A 23,429-nucleotide genomic window follows, 5' to 3' on the forward strand; every position below is an offset into this window, starting at 1 on the left:
GTTCCTGAATTCAAACCCTACCTTGAGTTCTGTGCTGACAGCGTGGAGCCTGGAGCCCACTTTGAGTTCACTGTACCCCTGTAACTCTGCCATTCCCCCACTCATGCTCTGTCTCTCTCTCTTTCAAAAATAAAATAAACTTTAAAAGAGTTAATACCTATTCCTTAGACTATTCCAAAAATAAATAAATGAGAAAGGAAAACTTCTAACTGCATTTTACAAGGCCAGCATTTCCCCGATGCCTATGTTAGACACACTATTAAAAAAAAAAAAAAGTACTGGCCAATATCTCTGATGAACAGGATGCAAAAATTCTCAACAAAATATCAGCAAACTGCATTCAACAATACACTATAAAGATCATTCACAGCAATCAAGTGGGATTTGTTCTGGGGATGCAAGGGTGGTTCAATATCCACAGATCAATTAACATGATAAAACACATTAACAAAATGAAGGATAAAAATCTGATGATCTCAATAGATTTAGAAAAAGCACTTGAAAAAATTCATCAGTAGTCATGATAAAATTCTCAACAACGTGGGTTTTAGAGAAAATATACCTCAACATAATAATGGCCATAAATGACAAACCCACAGCTAACATCAAACTTAACGGTGAAAAATAGAGCTCTTCCTGTAAGATTAGGAAGACAGCAAGGATGTCAACTTCTGCCAGTTTTACTCAACATAGTAATAGAAGTCCTAGTCACAGCAATCAGGAAAAAGAAGTAGCAGGCATCCAAATTAGTATAGCAGAAGTAAAACTGTCATTATTTCCAGATGACAGGATACAATACATACAAAACCCTCAAGACTCTATCAAATAAACGATTAAAGTCATAAATGAATTCAGTAAAGTTGCAGGATACAAAATATTCAGAAAATGTATCTTATTTCTATATACTAATAACACATCAGAAATAGAAATTAAGAAAATAATCCTATTTACAAGTATATGAAAAAGAATTAAATTCTAGAAATAAATTTAACCAAGGAGATGAAGGACCTATACTCTGAATGCTATAATGATGGAAGCTTCACTCATGAAAGAAATTAAAGAGGACACAAGTGGAAAGATAGTCCAAGCTAAGGAATTGGAAAAATATTGTTAAAATATCTATACTTCCAAAAGCAATCTACACTTTCCATGGAATCCTTATCAAAATATCAATAGCATTTTTCACAGAACTAGAAGAAATAGTATTAAGTTTGTGTGGATCCACCAAAGCCCTGAATAGCCAGAGCAATCTTGAGAAAGAAGAGTGAAGCTGCAGGTATCACAATCCCAGATTTCAAGATATGCTAGACAGCTGTGAAAATCGCAACACCTTAGCACTAAACCAAAATAGACACACAGATCAATGGAACAAAGTAAAGAGGCAAAAATAAACCCACACTTATTGGTCAATTAATCTACAACCAAGGAGGCAAGGATATACACGGGGAGAAAACAATCTCTTCAATAAATAGTACTGGAAAACTGGGCAGCTATAAGCTAAAGAAATGAAACTGGACCACTCTCATGTCATACACTAAAATAAACTCAAAGTGGATTAAAGACCTAAATGTGAGACCTGAAACCATAAAACTCCTAGAAGAAATCATAGGCATTAATCTCTGACATCAGCTTGAGCAACATTTTCCTAGAGCTGTGTCTCCTCAGGCAATGGAAAGAAAAACAAAAATAAACTATTGGGACTACAACAAAATAAAAAGGGTTTATAGAGCAAAGGAAACTATGAACAAAACTGAATGGGAGAGGATATCTCTAAATGATACATCCAGTAAGGAGTTAATATCCAAAATACACAAAATTATACAACTCCATCTAACCCCCCCCCCACTCCAAATAAAAAATGGGCAGATGACCGGAGTAGGTATTTTTTCAAAGAGGACACACAGATGGCCAGCAGACATATGAAAAGATGCTCAACATCACACATTACCAGGCAAATCCAAGTCAAAATCACAATGAATATCACCTTGCACTCATCAAAATGGCTAGAATAAAAAAGATATGAAGTAGTGTGTTGGTGAGGATATGGAAAAAATGTATCCCTTGTGAGCTGTTGCTGGGAATGCAAACTGGTACAGCCACTGTGGAAAACAGTATGGAGGTTTCTCAAAAAATTAATGGTATCTTCCATGAATTTCTGTTTATAATGCAAGGAAAAAGTTGTCTGTTTAATTCTGAGTATTATCATTAACAAGAAGTCTGAGCTTCCGGTGACCTGATAAACGTAACAGTAAGATTTTTAGCATCAAGAAATTTTTGGATCATGTTTACATTAGCTAGAATAGGAAAAAAACTTAGATTTCTGTTGCCCACAATTTTCTACATAATAGAAAAGTTGCTCACACTAAGAATCAAGAACAAACACGGCCTCATAACAACATTCTGTTTACAAATTTGATTCCTGGTATTAATATATTTAAAGTGGGTTTTCTATCATTTTAGGAAACTTAGATTTGATGGAGGGGGATATGTGAGATAGCTTTTACATGTGTTGTCACTGTATAAATGAAATTTATCTCTTTTTTAAAAATTAAAACACAGTTCAAAACAATAGAAATACTTTATGATTTACTAATTCCACTACTGGGTTTTACCCAAAGAAAACCAAAACTCTAATTAAAGAAGATACATGCATCCCTATGTTTAATGTAGCATTATTTACAATACTCAAGATATGGAAGCAACTTAAGTGTACATCAACAAATTAATGAATAAAGATGTGGTATATTATAAGTGAAATATTTAGCCGTTAAAAAAGAATGAAGTCTTTCCAGGCATGAAAATATAGAGGAACCTAGAAGATATTATAATTAGTAAAATGTTAGAGAAAGACATACCATATAATTTTACTTATATGCAGAATATAAAAAACAAGTCAACAAACAAAACAAAAATAACCCAGAAATGGACATAAATACAGAAAACTGGTGGTTGCCAGAAGGAAGGGGGTGAAGGATGGACAAAATAGGTGAAGGATACGAAGAGGTAAAAACTTTCATTTATGAAATCAGTCATGAAGATGAAAAGTATGGCATAGTTAATATAGTTATTAATATTGTAATAAATTTGTATGGTGACATATGATAACCATACTTACTGTGGTGAGCATTTTGTAATGTATAGAATTGTTGTATTACTATGCTATACACCTGAAATATAGTATTGTTCAACTCGAATAAAAAATCACTTATTAAATGCTAAGAGCAATTTGTAAATTAAACTTAAGAACTTATTCTGTATGTGGATAAAATGATAGTTTATTCTTATGCCTTTATAAATGAGTATTCATCTTTTATGATTCATTCTCAAGTATACATAGATTAAACAATATGATTTTTTGGAAATAACCCAGTAAGAAGAGGATGGGAGCTGAATAGCAGTATAAATGAGCTAGGATTGGTCACCATACAACAACTAACTGGACAAAGTAGAAGAAATGGATAAATCCCTCAAAACATACAACTTCCCAAACCGGAGTCAGAAAGAAATAGAAAAATCTGAAATCAATTGCTAGCAATGAAATGGAATCAATAATTAAAAACTTACAACAATTCCAGGACTAAATGAGTTCACAGATACATTCTACCAAACGTTTAAAAAACAGTTAATACCCATTCTTCTCAAACTATTCCAAAAAATAGAAGAGAAAGGAAAACTTCTAAGTACATCCTACAAGGCCAGCGTTACCTTGATACCCAAGCCAGACAAACACTACAAAAAAAGAAAACTACAGGGTATTGTCTCTGATGAACAAGATGCAAAAATTCTTCACAAAATATTAGCAAACTGCATTCAACAATGCACTGCAAGGATCATTCATGGTGATCAAGTGGAATTTATTATGGGGATGCAGAAACACATTTCTGAAGCTAAGTGATGAGTACATTGCAGGAGTAAGAGTTGCTTACACTACTCTCTGCTTCTGTATGCTTTTAATATCCATAATCAAAAGCTAAAATATCTTAAAAATAACATATGGCTTAAAATGTGTAATGCCACTAGATTGTACACTTTTTTGTATGTATGTTTTAACACAAAGAAAAATGGCCCAAAGGAAAAAAAATTTAAGAAGATGATCCAGTGATTTGCTATTTATAAGGCATAGGCGGAATTAAATAGATGCATTCTATTTTTTTTTATTTCAACACCAAGGTCTCCTGTGTAAAGAAGCCTGCTTTAACAGTGAGGAAATGGAACCTTGTCTAATGCATTATCACACAGGTAGTAATTGGTGATACCAGGAATCAAAACTCAGTGTTTTTACTGGAGCATATAATCACTATATCTGTGATGAAGGAAAAAAAATCCTGTTTTCTTGGAATAGCAGATGTCTTAAACTGTCTATTCTGAGTCCTTGGCAATCTCATTCTCAATAATACTGAGTTGGATTTCGAAGTTTCAGGTATGACCACTGGCTAATGGAAGAGATCCCAACTCTTCAACTTCAGAGTTTGTACCATGTATCATTTAGGACCCAGTGTTAGGAAAGGGGTCCTGAAGCCAAGAATTTTAACAAGCTCAGGAATATATGTTAGCCCTTAGTAATCACATGAACATTCTGATCTTGAAGTTGTGTGTCAAGAATAAGTTACAATTCTTCTTCAAAAACACTAGCGAAAATATATATGCATCCCTATGTTTATTGTAGCATTATTTACAACAGTCATGATATGGAAGCAGCCCAAATGTCCATCAATAGATGGATAAAGAAGATGTGGTGTGTGTGTGCGCGCGCCATATGCCAAATATATGCCATACAAATAGTATGTGTGTGTTATATAAAGGAATATTGCTCAGCCACAGAAAGGAATGAGATCTTGCCATTTGCAATGGCATGAATGGGTCTAGGGGGCATAACGCTAAATGAAATAAGTTAGGCAAAGACACATACCGTATGCTTTCATTTGTACGTGGGATTTAAGAAACAAAACAAATGAGCAAACAAAAGAGACAAAAAAAATGAACTTTTTAATACAAAGAAAAAACTGGTAATTGCCAGAGGGGAGATGGGGGTGAGGGAAAGAGTGAAATAAAAGGGATTAAGGTTACACTTATGGTGATGATCACTGAGTATAGAATTATTAAATTATATTGTACTTTTGAAATTAGTTTAACACTGTATGTTACCCTTCAATTAAAAAAAAAGTTACCATTCTTCAAAACCAACCAGAATGTCTTTATCACCTGTTAGCCTAGACTCTTCTTTAATTTGGTTATTACTTGTATCTTTTTAATGTAAGAACATTAGGATATTCGCTAATATTTTTTTCATGTTTATTTTTTTTGAGAGAGAGAGAGAGCTGGGGAGGGACATGGAGAGAAAGAGAGAGAAAATCCCAGGCAGGCTCCACTCTGTCAGCACAGAGCCAGAAGCGGGGCTCCATCTCACGAACCATGAGATCATGACCTGAGCCAGAATCCAGAGTCCAACATTTAACTGAGTCAACCAGGTGCCACAGAGGATATTAATTACTATAAAAGGATCAGGGAGCAGAACTGCCTAGTTATAATCAATGACTGTCTGTGTCAGATACAAGGAAACCAAGATAGCTGACTGTCTTTATTAAGTTTGCTCCTCAGAGCTTCTCCAATCCTTTCAAAATTTTTAGATTAACCCCTCATTTTTGAACACTAATAGCCTTCTTGCCTCAAGAAATTGTTCTTAAAGCAAGGTTAACAGTTCTGGACTTATGGACACACAGTTTACAGTGTGGAAGTTACAGCTACACAGTTCACAGATACAGTGAAATTAAGATTTTTTAAAAAGAAAAATCCCATGGCAAATATAGATTTCCCTACCTAAAAGATGGTTTTTTCCTCCCCTCTGATCATCTCCTTCTAGTCTTTTTAGAATCAAAGGGCATCAGTCCTGTACAGTCATTCTTTCAAGGAAAAAAAAGTTTTGATAAATTGTTTACCTACTATATAATTCTCATTTAAAGTCTATAATTCTATAGTTTATGGTACATTATATTATTAATTATAAAAATTATGGTTATAGAGGCCCCTGGGTGGCTCAGTCAGTTAAGCATCTGACTCTTGGTTTAGGCTCAAGTCATGATCTTGCAGTCGTGAGACTGAACCCTGCATCACACTCTGCTCTGGGCATGAAGTCTGCTTAAGATTCTCTTTCTCCCACTGCCTCCCCCCACCTCAAAAATATTATGGTTATAGATAACATAAAACTTTTCTCTTTTAACCATTGAAGTGTATAAAACAATGGCATTAATTACATTGACAGTATTATGCAACCATCACCACTATCCTTTTCATCACTCCACATGGAGACTCCCATGACCACTAAACTATAACTTCCATTCCCCCACCCCCATGAAGCCATTCTTAACTGTCCCAGGCCAAGTTTGCTACAATCTTTTAGGTACCCATGAAATTTTGCTTATGTATCTTTCAAGTTACTTACTTTTTTGTAATAAGTATACATGTTTGTTCTTCTCATGAGATTGGCTTCCCTGAGGGTATAATCATATCAGCTAAAAATAACAATTGTAGGTCCCTTTCATAATTAGTAATAATTAAGATTATTATAAAGATCAGTAAGAGAGCAGAGAGTATCTTTATCATAATAACCAGTAGAGTTTCTATCCAATTGGCTGAATCTAGGTACACAAAAGAATAAAAAATCCAATGACAGAAGATATTTAAAAAATAAAATTAAATATTCAGAAATAAAAGTGTGGTGAACAGTCTAAATTTAGAAGCAATAGAAATAGGTCACAAAGGAATTCTTCACTGCTTTAACTCTAAATATTAAATATTTCTAAAATGTTGAATTAATAAAATATTTTCTGCAAAATTGAGAGACTGAGTGTTAAGATGTTTGTTATATAAGAATTGTCAACTAAGAAAGTGAAAACGTTGACATCAAAATTAAAACAATGGGCAAAGGAAATAGATGATTTAGCTGAAATACCCTGGTACTAAAAGTCATTTAAAACAGGAAGTCTCCATTTTCGTCTGTAATAATGGCAAACATTTTTAATAGCATTTTATAATTTAACCAAAATACTTAAATTGAGAACAGTTATCCAAGTGCAGTCTTGGTGATCATTCATTCAGCTATTCATTCACCAATCAGAAGATGGATTTTCTAAGGATCTTTCTTTCAGGCAACTATCTAATTAGTAGCATATAATATAGGAGGTGTTTTAATTTTGGCATAATTAAATATCTTATTTCAGAAGAATCTTTAACAATTATGACAGAGGAAATAGTGTAACTAGGCTTCAAGCCTTTCTGTATAAATATTAAACAACAGTTTAATTTAATTTGTAGATCTTGTTTCTTAAGTTCCACACAGGAGTGCAATGACATGGTGTTCGTCCTTTTCTGACTGACTTATTTTATTTAGCATTATACCCTCTAGGTCCATCGATACTGTTTTAAATGGCAAGATCTCATTCTTTTTTATGGCTCAGTAATATTCCATTGTGTATATGTACCACGTCTTCTTTATCCAATCATTTATCAATGGACACTTGAGTTGATGCCATATATTAGCTAATATAAGTAATGTTGCAATGAATATAGGAGTACAAAGATCTTTTTGCAGTACTGTTTTTATTTTGTTTGGGTAAATACCTAGTAATGGAATTACTGGATCCTATGGTAACTTTTTTATTTTATTGGAGAAACCTCCATATTGTTTTCTACAGCAGCTGTACCAGTTGGCATCCCCACTAACAGCACATGATATGTCCTCATCAACACTTGTTATTTCCTGTATTTTTCATTTTAGCCATTCTGACAGGGTGTAAGGTGTTATGTGGAATTTAAAAAACAAAGACCAAAAACCAGATGGTTAAACACAGAGAACAAACCGGTGGTTTCCAGGAGGAAAGGGGATAAGAGGATAGGTAAGATAGATACAAGAGATTAAGAATGAACTTATTTTGATAAGCAAAGAGAAATGTATAGCATTTTTGAAACATTATATTGTACACCTGAAACACTGTGTGTTCTACTTCAATAAAAACAATCAACACATTTTCGGCTAAACAAAAAAAAAGGCAATTTAAAAAAATAAAGGAAAAAACAGGCCAATTAACAAACAGGAGTAGATTTCCAAGTTTGGCTTCACCTGTATCATTTTAGGCCATGGCTACATGTACCTCCATGGGGCTTAGGAGACGCCTGGGACCGTAACAGATGAACAGACTTTAATGTATATGCTGCCAAAGGGAGCACAAGATGAACAGAATTTAAACTGGTGATGACATTCTCTTTAGTTACTTTGTTGTCCAAGTGAACACAATGACATTCAGTGTCAGTTAAACAAATATTTTTTATTAAATATCTGTCTTAGTATTCTTGTTGAGGAACACTATATGCAACTTTTGTGCTTTGTGTGTTAAGAAGCTGGAATGGTGTACCAAAATGAGAACATGTAGATTATGACCTGATGAATGAGGGGGCACATGCCACACACGTTGGATCAGCAGGTAGTTCCCTCAGCATCCGAATTCCAAGTTTTTGGGGGGAGTAATAAGATCCACAGAGTCCTTTTGATTAAAGGTGCAGTTTCAATATACTCACACAAAGGAAGTAGAGTTACAGGATTTATTCTTACAGAGAGCTCCCAATTTACAGTGGTTAGATTTATGATTCTTTGACTTTATGATGGTGTAAAAGCAGTAAGCCTTCAGCAGAAACCATACTTTGGATTTTGAACTTGAAGATTTTCCCAAGGCTAGGAATATATAGTACAACACACTCTTGAGACCCTCTGCAGCAAGAGTGAACCACAGCCTACGGGCAGCCATGGGATCATGGGAGTCAACAACCCACACACTGTCAATAATTCCATACATACAAGCATTCTGTTGTTCACTTTCAGTACAGTATGCGATTAAGTTACCTGAGATACTCAACATTCTTATAAAATAGGCTTTGGATTAGATGATTTTGCCCCACTGTAGGATAATAGAAGTGGTTCACATTTACGGTGGGGTGGGAAAAGTAAGCTATGTTTTGTAGGTTACATGTATTAAATGCCTTTTTGTCTTATGGTATTTATTATTTTTTAAAGTATTTTTTTTTATTTTGAGAGAGCATACAGACAAGTGTGCAAGAGCGGGGAAGGGGTGGACAGAGAGGGAGAGAGAGAATCCCAAGCAAACTCTGTACTGCCAGTTCACAGACTGATCTCACCAATAGTGAGATCATGACCTGGGCTGCAATTAAGAGTTGGATGTTTAACTGACTGAGTCACCCAGGTGCCCTGGCTTATGGTATTTTTTTCTAACTTAAAATGGACTTATTGGGATATACACCCTATTATTAACTCAAGGAAAATCTGTACTTAGAAATCCCAGAAGGGAAGAGGGGTAATTGAGGGGGTGGGGAGTCCTCCGTCAAGTAACCAGCAAGCGGGAGATAGGAGAGCAGGGTAGCAAGCACCTATTACTTATAAAGTGGTTGGGGTGGAGATTACTGACTTTTCATGGGCTCAAGCCTAAGTGGTTCTTTTACTTTTTTAAGTTTATTTATTTTTGAAAGCAAGAGAGAGAGAGAGAGGGAGAGAAGGAGAGAGAGAATCTCTGTGCTGTCAGCACAAAGCCCGATGCAGGACTTCATCTCACAAATCATGAGATCATGACCTGAGGTGAAATCAAGAGTTGAATGCTTGAACGACTGAGCCGCCCAGCCGCCCCACTAAGTGGTTATTTTAAAAGGTGTCCAGGAAAAGTAAAAGGTGAACCTGGGGCAGGCACCCCAAACTCAAGTCCTTATCTAAAAGTCCAGACTCGTATAGAGCAGGGTTATACTGTAAAATGTCTGAATAGCAACTCAGAAGAACAAAGTTGTTTTCCTCATAAGTTATTTTCCTCATCACAGTTTGCTACGAAGACCAATGAGACACCTGTGTGTTGTAACAGTCTTCCCATACTGCTGGTGGCACTGTAAACTCTTACCTCGAGAGTATGTTTGACAATCAAGAAGAATAAAAACGCATACGTGCTTTGGCTGATTATTTAATTCAATAATATATAATCTGGTACTTCCACCCCTAGGTATTGATCATTAAAAGTCATGTAAAATAGCTATACTCCCGTTGTCCAATATCATTGGCTCCACAAGCCATTTCACATCCTCCTGTAGACTATTATGTGATTATAAATGATCACGAAAACTGATTAACTGTATTAAAATGTTTATACTGGGGTGCCTGTGTGGTTCAGTTCCTTAAGCATCTGACTTCGGCTCAGGTCATGATGTCATAGTTCATGGGTTCGAATCCCAGGTCAGGCTCTGTGCTGACAGCTCAGAACCTGAAGCCTGCTTCTGATTATGTGTCTCCCTCACTCTCCCTGCCCCTCCTTACTCATGCTGTCTCTCCCTCTCTCAAAAATAAATAAATATTAACAAATTTAAAAACTGTTTATAATGGTATTACTGCAAAAGGTACTAGTACTAATTTTAACGTGATTAGTAAACAAAATACATACATGAAAGAAAAAAGGAAAAGGCGACAATAAATAAAAAATACCATAAAAACAGCAAAGCGTAGGCAGGATCGTGTTTTTAAAAGTTTGCTGTTTTCCGTATTGTCTATAACATGGCTATGTGATTTTTATAAAGAAGAAGAAAGTGAGGATACGGCAAAGGGGCACCCTTCAAAATTCCATCACAAAATAATATATACTTATTTTATGTAGTTAATTTCTAAGCCAATGACTTCCAAAAAATCATCTGTTGGTAACAGAGGAAGTCACATTTCATGGAAATTGATTCTTAGGATTCCAAAATTGAAAACCGTTAGAATCCGTTTTTGGTATGTGTTTACGCCAACTGAAATGTGTATAAGCCGGGCCATAATAATTTATATTGAAAGCAAACTATATTGTTTGTTGATGGTACCTTCCTTTTCCCTCAATACTTCAGTTCTTGTTCAGTTTGAGAAGCCCTATTGCCCTGAATCAATGGAACATCTTAATAAAGACCTTACATCTTGAAGTACCACTGGATCCAGCAGTTTGACTAACAGACTGAGCTGAGAATAAAGGGAATCATGGAGAAAGTAAACCAGCTGATCTGATCCAGACGTTTCACCCACATGAACACCACCACCAGGGCTGCACATGGCACAGCCACCATCCTCCAACCTCGAGACACCTATTGCAGGAAGAAGCAGCTAGATATCCTACTGGAGGCAAGGGACCAGTTGGGACACAGGAAGATGTATGGTGGGGATTTCCTGAGGGCCAGGATGTCCTGCCCAGCCCTGAAGGTAGGCGCTTCAGAATAGGTGACAGACTTCAACAACAGCACCTACCTTGTCAGCTTCATTTTGTTTAGGGAGGGCTGGGTCTCTGTCTCTCCTGCTCATCCACCCCAGTGAAGGGATGTCTGCTCTCTGGAGGGCAAGGAACCAATGACCGAATGATCGCCACAGGCCAGTTTGACAATGGCACCTCCTAGTCTTCGCTCTGTGTGGTCTGAACCTGAACTCGACTGCTCAGCTGTGTAAAGACCTGGACTACCAAGACCAAGAGGCCTTCTACCGCATGAAGCCTCCACATATTCCCTGTAGGTATGACTCACATGACCACCAGCGAGGGAAATATTTGCTATCTTAGAAAGGAAGAACCAAGTCTTTTCCACAGGTAACAGGCCTTCACATTCAATAGGCAATACAAAGAGGTAGGCTTAGGTTCAGACCAACCCTGCCTAGAAACTTTTCCTAATCAAGCTCCCTAACACCAAATAAATGTTGATTTGGTTATAATCCTATCGGAGTCGGTTCAGCTGCTGGTATACTCACAGGCCCCATACAGGTCATCTCTATACCTGTGGTTTTAAGGAGTATAACCAATGAAGCACTTTACATATCCTGATTGTTATCCATTGGTTTGTAATACTTCCAGAGTTGGTAAGAGACCAACTTTTTAAGAGACCAGTATTTTCTGTAACATATTCTATAGAACAACAATCCTACAGAATATTAGATGCCATGTCAAAAAAAAGGGGGGGATGAATAATATCATTGGTCTACTTCACCCTGTACATTAAATAAATCACCAAATTCTATGCATTGTACCTCCCACAGAGTTACTGAACCCAGTCATCACTCCATTGCTGTTGCCTCTGTGGAGAAACTATCATTGTACCTCAATTAGATTATTCCACCCATCCCCAGAGCTGGTTTCCTTGTCCACAGTCTTGTTTCCTTCAATCTACTGTATCCAAACTCAAGTTTCTAAAATCTGGATGACTTTTACTTTTCCTTGCTTAAATTCCTGTATGTGACCCCATTGCTCTAAGGGTAAAATCCATACTCTGTAATGTTTACAAGGACTTGCCTAGCTCTAAACCTTGTTGTCTCACCCTTATGCTGCCTTGCTCTGTCAGACAAGCTAAACGTTCATTTCACAAATGGACCATGTGCTTCTTCAACTCTGTAATTTTACAAGTCTTGGTTTAAATAGTACTCTTCCACCTTTGGGTAAAGTGCTATTCGCATATTCTTTCAGTACATTCTGATTTTTTTCCCAATGATAACACTCATTATACTGTTAAATTTCACACATATTTTTATATCTTCTGCTACATTGTAAGTTCTGTGAAGCAATAACCATAATTTTTTTGCCATTTATTTATTCAATTTTTAAATAGTTAGGATTTTCTTTTTTTTTTTTTTTTTTTTTTTATTTATTCATTTATTTTATTTAATAGCGAAAATATTAGTACCTAATATACACTCTCCCTGAATGGCAGGGCAATTACAACATAGGGTTCTCAAAGTAGTAGTATCAGCAGCATGGCCAAATTAAAGATTTTATTTTTTTTTTTTATTTATTTTTTTTTTTTTTTAGGTTAAGGATATGTTTTATTTTATTTTATTTTATTTTTTTTAATTAATTTATTTTTTTTTTTAATATATGAAATTTACTGTCAAATTGGTTTCCATACAACACCCAGTGCTCATCCCAAAAGGTGCCCTCCTCAATACCCATCACCCACCCTGCCCTCCCTCCCACCCCCCATCAACCCTCAGTTTGTTCTCAGTTTTTAACAGTCTCTTATGCTTTGGCTCTCTCCCACTCTAACCTCTTTTTTTTTTTTTTCCCTTCCCCTCCCCCATGGGTTTCTGTTACGTTTCTCAGGATCCACATAAGAGTGAAACCATATGGTATCTGTCTTTCTCTGTATGGCTTATTTCACTTAGCATCACACTCTCCAGTTCCATCCATGTTGCTACAAAAGGCCATATTTCATTTTTTCTCATTGCCACGTAATATTCCATTGTGTATATAAACCACAATTTCTTTATCCATTCATCAGTTGATGGACATTTAGGCTCTTTCCATAATTTGGCTATTGTTGAGAGTGCTGCTATAAACATTGGGGTACAAGTGCCCCTATGCATCAGTACTCCTGTATCCCTTGGATAAATTCCTAGCAGTGCTATTGCTGGGTCATAGGGTAGGTCTATTTTTAATTTTCTGAGGAACCTCCACACTGCTTTCCAGAGCGGCTGCACCAATTTGCATTCCCACCAACAGTGCAAGAGGGTTCCCATTTCTCCACATCCTCTCCAGCATCTATAGTCTCCTGATTTGTTCATTTTGGCCACTCTGACTGGCGTGAGGTGGTATCTGAGTGTGGTTTTGATTTGTATTTCCCTGATGAGGAGCGACGTTGAACATCTTTTCATGTGCCTGTTGGCCATCCGGATGTCTTCTTTAGAGAAGTGTCTATTCATGTTTTCTGCCCATTTCTTCACTGGGTTATTTGTTTTTCGGGTGTGGAGTTTGATGAGCTCTTTATAGATTTTGGATACTAGCCCTTTGTCCGATGTGTCATTTGCAAATATCTTTTCCCATTCCGTTGGTTGCCTTTTAGTTTTGTTGGTTGTTTCCTTTGCTGTGCAGAAGCTTTTTATCTTCATAAGGTCCCAGTAATTCACTTTTGCTTTTAATTCCCTTGCCTTTGGGGATGTGCCGAGTAAGAGATTGCTACGGCTGAGGTCAGAGAGGTCTTTTCCTGCTTTCTCCTCTAAGGTTTTGATGGTTTCCTGTCTCACATTCAGGTCCTTTATCCATTTTGAGTTTATTTTTGTGAATGGTGTGAGAAAGTGGTCTAGTTTCAACCTTCTGCATGTTGCTGTCCAGTTCTCCCAGCACCATTTGTTAAAGAGACTGTCTTTTTTCCATTGGATGTTCTTTCCTGCTTTGTCAAAAATGAGTTGGCCATACGTTTGTGGGTCTAGTTCTGGGGTTTCTATTCGATTCCATTGGTCTATGTGTCTGTTTTTATGCCAATACCATGCTGTCTTGATGATTACAGCTTTGTAGTAGAGGCTAAAGTCTGGGATTGTGATGCCTCCTGCTTTGGTCTTCTTCTTCAAAATTACTTTGGCTATTCGGGGCCTTTTGTGGTTCCATATGAATTTTAGGATGGCTTGTTCTAGTTTCAAGAAGAATGCTGGTGCAATTTTGATTGGGATTGCATTGAATGTGTAGATAGCTTTGGGTAGTATTGACATTTTGACAATATTTATTCTTCCAATCCATGAGCAGGGAATGTCTTTCCATTTCTTTATATCTTCTTCAATTACCTGCATAAGCTTTCTATAGTTTTCAGCATACAGATCTTTTACATCTTTGGTTAGATTTATTCCTAGGTATTTTATGCTTCTTGGTGCAATTGTGAATGGGATTAGTTTCTTTATTTGTCTTTCTGTGGCTTCATTGTTAGTGTATAAGAATGCAACTGATTTCTATACATTGATTTTGTATCCTGCAACTTTGCTGAATTCATGTATCAGTTCTAGCAGACTTTTGGTGGAGTCTATCGGATTTTCCATGTATAATATCATGTCATCTGCAAAAAGCGAAAGCTTGACTTCATCTTTGCCAATTTGGATGCCTTTGATTTCTTTTTGTTGTCTGATTGCTGATGCTAGAACTTCCAGCACTATATTAAACAACAGCGGTGAGAGTGGGCATCCCTGTCGTGTTCCTGATCTCAGGGAAAAAGCTCTCAGTTTTTCCCCATTGAGGATGATGTTAGCTGTGGGCTTTTCATAAATGGCTTTTATGATCTTTAAGTATGTTCCTTCTATCCCGACTTTCTCAAGGGTTTTTATTAAGAAAGGGTGCTGGATTTTGTCAAAGGCCTTTTCTGCATCGATTGACAGGATCATATGGTTCTTCTCTTTTTTTTTGTTAATGTGATGTATCACGTTGATCGATTTGCGAATGTTGAACCAGCCCTGCATCCCAGGAATGAATCCCACTTGATCATGGTGAATAATCCTTTTTATATGCTGTTGAATTCGATTTGCTAGTATCTTATTGAGAATTTTTGCATCCATATTCATCAGGGATATTGGCCTGTAGTTCTCTTTTTTTACTGGGTCTCTGTCTGGTTTAGGAATCAAAGTAATACTGGCTTCATAGAATGAGTCTGGAAGTTTTCCTTCCCTTTCTATTTCTTGGAATAGCTTGAGAAGGATAGGTATTATCTCTGCTTTAAATGTCTGGTAGAACTCCCCTGGGAAGCCATCTGGTCCTGGACTCTTATTTGTTGGGAGATTTTTGATAACCGATTCAATTTCTTCGCTGGTTATGGGTCTGTTCAAGCTTTCTATTTCCTCCTGATTGAGTTTTGGAAGAGTGTGGGTGTTTAGGAATTTGTCCATTTCTTCAAGGTTGTCCAATTTGTTGGCATATAATTTTTCATAGTATTCCCTGATAATTGTTTGTATCTCTGAGGGATTGGTTGTAATATTTCCATTTTCATTCATGATTTTATCTATTTGGGTCATCTCCCTTTTCTTTTTGAGAAGCCTGGCTAGAGGTTTGTCAATTTTGTTTATTTTTTCAAAAAACCAACTCTTGGTTTCGTTGATCTGCTCTACAGTTTTTTTAGATTCTATATTATTTATTTCTGCTCTGATCTTTATGATTTCTCTTCTTCTGCTGGGTTTAGGCTGCCTTTGCTGTTCTGCTTCTATTTCCTTTAGGTGTGCTGTTAGATTTTGTATTTGGGATTTTTCTTGTTTCTTGAGATAGGCCTGGATTGCAATGTATTTTCCTCTCAGGACTGCCTTCGCTGCATCCCAAAGCGTTTGGATTGTTGTATTTTCATTTTCGTTTGTTTCCATATATTTTTTAATTTCTTCTCTAATTGCCTGGTTGACCCACTCATTCGTTAGTAGGGTGTTCTTTAACCTCCATGCTTTTGGAGGTTTTCCAGACTTTTTCCTGTGGTTGATTTCAAGCTTCATAGCATTGTGGTCTGAAAGTATGCATGGTATAATTTCAATTCTTGTAAACTTATGAAGGGCTGTTTTGTGACCCAGTATATGATCTATCTTGGAGAATGTTCCATGTGCACTCGAGAAGAAAGTATATTCTGTTGCTTTGGGATGCAGAGTTCTAAATATATCTGTCAAGTCCATCTGATCCAATGTATCATTCAGGGCCCTTGTTTCTTTATTGACTGTGTGTCTAGATGATCTATCCATTTCTGTAAGTGGGGTGTTAAAGTCCCCTGCAATGACCACATTCTTATCAATAAGGTTGCTTATGTTTATGAGTAACTGTTTTATATATCTGGGGGCTCCGGTATTTGGCGCATAGACATTTATAATTGTTAGCTCTTCCTGATGGATAGACCCTGTAATTATTATATAATGCCCTTCTTCATCTCTTGTTACAGCCTTTAATTTAAAGTCTAGTTTGTCTGATATAAGTATGGCTACTCCAGCTTTCTTTTGGCTTCCAGTAGCATGATAAATAGTTCTCCATCCCCTCACTCTCAATCTAAAGGTGTCCTCAGATCTCAAATGAGTCTCTTGTAGACAGCAAATAGATGGGTCTTGTTTTTTTATCCATTCTGATACCCTATGTCTTTTGGTTGGTGCATTTAATCCATTTACATTCAGTGTTATTATAGAAAGATACGGGTTTAGAGTCATTGTGATGTCTGTATGTTTTATGCTTGTAGTGATGTCTCTGGTACTTTGTCTCACAGGATCCCCCTTAGGATCTCTTGTAGGGCTGGTTTCGTGGTGACAAATTCCTTCAGTTTTTGTTTGGGAAGACCTTTATCTCTCCTTCTATTCTAAATGACAGACTTGCTGGATAAAGGATTCTCGGCTGCATATTTTTTCTGTTTAGCACACTGAAGATATCGTGCCAAGCCTTTCTGGCCTGCCAAGTTTCAAAGGAGAGATCAGTCACGAGTCTTATAGGTCTCCCTTTATATGTGAGGGCACGTTTATCCCTTGCTGCTTTCAGAATTTTCTCTTTATCCTTGTATTTTGCCAGTTTCACTATGATATGTCGTGCAGAAGATCGATTCAAGTTACGTCTGAAGGGAGTTCTCTGTGCCTCTTGGATTTCAATGCCTTTTTCCTTCCCCAGTTCAGGGAAGTTCTCAGCTATAATTTCTTCAAGTACCCCTTCAGCACCTTTCCCTCTCTCTTCCTCCTCTGGGATACCAATTATGCGTATATTATTTCTTTTTAGTGTATCACTTCGTTCTCTAATTTTCCCCTCATACTCCTGGATTTTTTTATCTCTCTTTCTTTCAGCTTCCTCTTTCTCCATAACTTTATCTTCTAGTTCACCTATTCTCTCCTCTGCCTCTTCAATCCGAGCCGTCGTGGTTTCCATTTTGTTTTGCATTTCGTTTAAAGCGTTTTTCAGCTCCTCGTGACTGTGCCTTAGTCCCTTGATCTCTGTAGCAAGAGATTCTCTGCTGTCCTGTATACTGTTTTCAAGCCCAGCGATTAATTTTATGACTATTATTCTAAATTCACTTTGTTATATTATTTAAATCCATTTTGATCAGTTCATTAGCTGTTGTTATTTCCTGGAGATTCTTCTGAGGGGAATTCTTCCGTTTGGTCATTTTGGATAGTCCCTGGAGTGGTGAGGACCTGCAGGGCACTTCCCCCGTGCTGTGGTGTATAACTGGAGTTGGTGGGCGGGGCCGCAGTCCGACCTGATATCTGCCCCCAGCCCACCGCTGGGGCCACAGTCAGACTGGTGTGTGCCTTCTCTTCCCCTCTCCTAGGGGCGGGATTCACTGTGGGGTGGGTGGTGTGGCCCGTCTGGTCTACTTGCACACTGCCAGGCTTGTGGTGCTGGGGAGCTGGCGTATTAGCTGGGGTGGTTAGGCAAGGTGCACGGGGGCGGGAGGGGCAGGCTTAGCTCGCTTCTCCTTAGGTGATCCACTTCAGGAGGCGCCCTGTGGCAGCGGGAGGGAGTCAGATCCACTGCCGGAGGTTTGGCTCCGCAGAAGCACAGAGTTGGGTGTTTGCGCGGAGCGAGCAAGTTCCCTGGCAGGAACTGGTTCTCTTTGGGATTTTGGCTGGGGGATGGGCGGGGGAGATGGCGCTGGCGAGCGCCTTTGTTCCCCGCCAAGCTGAGCTCTGCCGTCCGGGGGCTCAGCAGCTCTCCCTCCCTTTGTCCTCCAGCCTTCCCGCTTTCTGAGCAGAGCTGTTAACTTATGACCTCCCAGACGCTAAGTCGCGCTTGCTGTCGGAACACAGTCCGTCCGGCCCCTCCGCTTTTGCCAGCCCGACTCGGGGGCTCTGCTTGGCCGGTGAGCCGCCCCTCCGCCCCGGCTCCCTCCCGCCAGTCCGTGGAGCGCGCACCGCCTCGCCGCCCTTCCTACCCTCTTCCGTGGGCCTCTCGTCTGCGCTTGGCTCCGGAGACTCCGTTCTGCTAATCCTCTGGCGGTTTTCTGGGTTATTTAGGCAGGTATAGGTGGAATCTAAGTGATCAGCAGGACGCGCGGTGAGCCCAGCGTCCTCCTACGCAGCCATCTTCCGGAACTCCCCTAAATAGTTAGGATTTTCTATGTTCCAGACATAACTCTGGGTTGTGGGGAATAAGTTTAGGAATTCCCTGAGTTTGCACCAATGGGTTAACAAGGTTTAGGATGAAAGAATCCAAGATTAGGTAAACAGGGCACCCCAGTATAGAAGTATAGGAGTAGGAACCCACAGGATGAATGCATCCAAGATTAGGTAATAGACTGCTGGTGAAATTGCCTGGAGCAGAGGTAATTAGCAAAAGAAAGGTGCCATGTTGACCCTGGGGTAGCATGCTCTGTCTTATCCCCTAGGCAAGTTGAGACAAACAGACTCACTCAGCACCTGATACTCACACCAGGATTTTGTTTTGTATTGACCCAAACCCCTAACACTGCGTATCTTTGAAAGCCCCTTTCTTTCACACACATGAATTCATGATTACTGTTTCATTGTCTTTTTCTGCACACCCATCACGTTTGTAAGCCTTCTGATCCTAATAAAAACTGAGCAAGGACCCTTACTTGGGGCTCTTATCTCCTCCCAGACATTATTAGCCTCTCTCACATTTAATTTTGCATCTGCTTTCTTGCTGGACAAGAGAGAACTCCAGACTCATTCTGCAACACTGGGTATTTGGAATTCTATATTCTAGTGGAGTAAAAAAACGGCAAACAACAAGTTGTAACAAAGTCACTAGAATAAGGATTGTTAATGAAATGGTGAGTGCTATTTTAGAAGAGGCAGGTGAGACCTGTTTTGAATACCAACCTGAGAACAGGTGAGTTGAGCAACACCTTGAATGAAGTGAGGAAGTGAGCCAGATGAATTTTGGGGGAAATACCATTCCCAAGAGAGAGTATATGAACTGAGGTGAGAACATGCTGGAATGTTTCAGAAATGGTGAGGGGAACCACTGAGGCTCGAGTGCAATGGATGATGGAGCAAGGAGGTCAGATGGGTAGGCAGAGCTTAGAGGTCATCTATATATGATAGGAAGCCATTAAGAGCCACCACTTTGTCTCCTAGCCCAGTGATGCCTAACACGTGGAAGGTTCTCAACTGCTGAATGGAAAATAAGTGAAATACAATCAGGGAAAATAATTCAATAGGTTTATTTTCAGCTGGCTTATTCAGTAACTTTAGTATGTATCCCTTCAAGTGGGGATGGAAGACAGAGGTTCAAAATTATTTGACCATGGAACAGTTATACCATTTTAAGAGACTTTGGTTCCATAGTTTGGTAATTGCTGCTAAAGAAAGGCCTTGTTTTGTGATGTGGGTTCAAAAAAGCAAGTGGAATAATATAGTATCCTGAAAATTTAAGTTCAAATCCATTTCAAACATTATGACGACACCAGGGCAGGGGGCAGGGCACAACTGACCCTAGGTTTCTACAAAATGTCCCTTTCACGCTCTGTCACCTTCACTTTTTTGTTTTCCTGATAAAGATATGGAACAATTCCTTTATCCTATGGATCAGACAACAGAGGCTGGGCTTTTCCAAAAAACTATTTTAACTAATACCTAAAGGAGGTATACTCATGAAGATGTAGAGCCCTTTTCATTTTGAAGGCCATGTTTTAACTCTACAGGCAGAGTCTTCCTGTGCTGATTCCATTTTCCCTGTTGGCCACATACAGCTCCCTCTTGAGATGGTCTTCAACGCAGCCTGTGTTGGGGGAGCTCTCCCTACACACTTTCCTCCTTGTTCTCAGGAAATCCTAAATTCCTGGTCTAGCTAACGTCCATGTGTTTTTGGCTCAATCATGCTTCCAAAGTGGACTATATTTATGACAACTTGCCTGACCCTGTTTTACTTTCCAATACACACATTTACTTCTGGATTCCAAGCTTCATTAAAAAATGTCTTTTTTCTCCTCTTGCATGGAAGTACACATACATTTCCTCACAGGTGAATAGTCAGTTTCACAGTTGATTCCATATCCAAGAACTCTTGCAGATTATTCTAATACAAAACTCTAAGCCCCATTCTTAGGCCCAAGTCAGGTGCTAGGACATCATTTCTTCCCACAAGTCCAAGGACTAAATTGGTTTCTTTCATTTGTAACATAGTAAATACAGTTTCTCCCTCATGTTCTCTCATCCCTAGCTACCCAATCAGATGCTACCTCCTCAAATACTCACTTCTTCCAAGTTAAAAAAATATTTTTAATTTTAGTATTTTTTTTTTGATAATCATGGTGGGAAAATAAGCAAGTGGTTGCCACCTGAGAAGACTTCATACAGGAAACACAGTTGTTAAGAAATCTTTCAGTTTCTGTCATGGTCTGTTACAGACTCCCTTCTGAAACGTAATATGCATGTGTGTGTGAATGTGTGTGCACGCATATGTATATATACACGTGTGTGTATGTGTGTGTGTGTATATATATATACACACATACATATATATACATACACATACATGCACACTTAATACTAAGACAAGACACATTGACATGAACGTCATACTGTGTTTTTAATTCTACTTTTTTATATATTTATAAATGTTTATTTTTGAGAGAGCAAGAGAGAGCAAGTGCACACAAGCAGGGGAGGGGCAGAGAGACAGGGAGACAGAGAATCCCAAGTAGGCTCTGCACTGTCAGCACAGAGCCTGACATTGGGCTCGTACTCACTAACCGTGAGATCATGACCTGAGCCTAAGTTAGATGTCTAACCAACTGAGCCAACCAGGGGCCCCCTTTTAATCCTATTTTTAATGTCCCAAAGTTTGGCTTTGGTAATCCAATTCACAAGGTTATCTCTTGACAACTTCAACTTTACCTTAAATAGATGTGGGAGAATAAATATTTCAAATTTCAGAAATCCAGGTTCTGCAACGAGACAAATTTTAACCTTGTGCCAAAGATAGGTCTGACAGGATCCTCAGTAAAAATAATCTGGAGTGACTATTATGCTTATTTAACATATGTGGAAATTTCAGCCCAAATATATTAAATAGCTTGGCCAAAGTAAGTTACACCTAGCAAGATGCAGTCAGAACCTGTATCCGAATCTACTTTATGCGAAAGTCAAGAGGCTATATATAACACTGTCTCCCATGACTCCACCACTCCCGACAGCTGTTACTGTCCAAATACCCTGACCCCTCACCTCTGCAACCCTATGATGCCCGTGATGAAGGATTATTCTCATTTGACTCCAAAATTCAGACAATCTTTTTCAATTTTGGAAAATACTTCCTTTGTCCTTCCTGGAGGTCTCTGTGGATCTGGCCCCTGAAGTCCTTCCTTTCCCAAGATGGATACTATGTTGATGGAATGAATTCAGTTGACCAGATATACTCATCAACTTAATTTGTAAGACCTATATACCTCGAGGTGAAGTTCACTGTGCTAGGCCACTAAAACATTATAATGAATAAGACTGACCCAAATGCTACTCTCAAGGAGATGACAAAGTACAGAAAATAACCTCTGGGGATCTTGTGAAGGTCAAAAGTGCATGAATAGGAGGCTGGACAAATGGACTTTCATAGAAGGTTGTAAGCCAGTCAAGGAGCTTGGTCCTTATCCTGTAGGTTGATGATGGAAAGTCATGGAAGTATTTTGTCTAGGGGAAAACAGGCAGCACAGAGGATGTTTTGGTTGGGATAAACCAAAGGAGCAGAAATACACATATACCCTGTAGAATAGTTACCGTAATCAAGTTGAATAACATATCCATCACCTCACATAGTTTGCATTTTTGTGTGTGTTTTATTTTGTATTTTTAAGTAATCTCTGCACTCAATGTGGGGCTTATAATCTTGAGACCAAGAGATGCATGCTCTACTGACTGAGCCAGCCAGGTGCTTGTGTGTGTGTGTGTGTATGTGTGTTGTGTAAGGAAACTTAAGATCTGCTTTCACAGCCAGTTTTAAACCTACATTAACTATAGTTATCACGCTGTACATTAGATCCCCAGACCTTAGTCATCTTATAACTGAAAGTGTATACCCCTTAACCAACATCTCCCCATTTCTCCCACCCCCAACTCTGAAAACTACCATTCTACTGTTTCTATGAATTTGACTTGTTTAGATTTCATATACGAGTGAAATTTATCTTTCTGTATCTGACTTATTTTACTTAGCATGTCCTCCAGGTTTATCCATGTTATTGCAAATGGCAAGCTATTTTTCTCTTTTAAGTCTGAATGATATTGCATTGTATATTTAGACTACATCTGTATTCATTCATCCATCAATGGACACTTAGGTTCTTTCCATAGCGTGGCTACTGTGAATTAATGAGGCTATGAATATGGGGTGTAGGTATCTCTTCAAGTGCCCCAGAACTATTGAATCAGAAGCCCTGGGGATACAGTTCAGTAAGCGGAGTTATAATAAGCTCTCCAGATAATCCTGATGTACACTCAAGTTTGAGAAGTACTGCCATAGGAAAATGTTGATGAAGGCCTGAATTACCACAGGTGGTAAAGATGCAAAGGCTGGCTTGCAGTAGAAAATCATTTAGAAGATAAAACCAAAGATATATGTTTTATGAATTCCACATGGCCCTCTTTCTGGATCTTTGGATCCCTTCCCTTACCAGGAGAATGATTTTCCAGAATCCTAACCCATTTACTTTCTCAGAATATCTTAAATGTATCA

The 23,429-nt window shown here is 38.3% G+C and overlaps 1 pseudogene; it reads left to right on the plus strand.

Moving 5' to 3' along the window:
- The first annotated feature begins 11,023 nt into the window (after positions 1–11,023).
- The window catches only part of LOC131488547 (NXPE family member 2-like), a 62,007-nt pseudogene continuing 49,601 nt past the window's right edge, over positions 11,024–23,429 (plus strand).

Source organism: Neofelis nebulosa, chromosome 10, assembly GCF_028018385.1.
Source record: "Neofelis nebulosa isolate mNeoNeb1 chromosome 10, mNeoNeb1.pri, whole genome shotgun sequence".
NCBI lineage: Eukaryota > Metazoa > Chordata > Mammalia > Carnivora > Felidae > Neofelis > Neofelis nebulosa.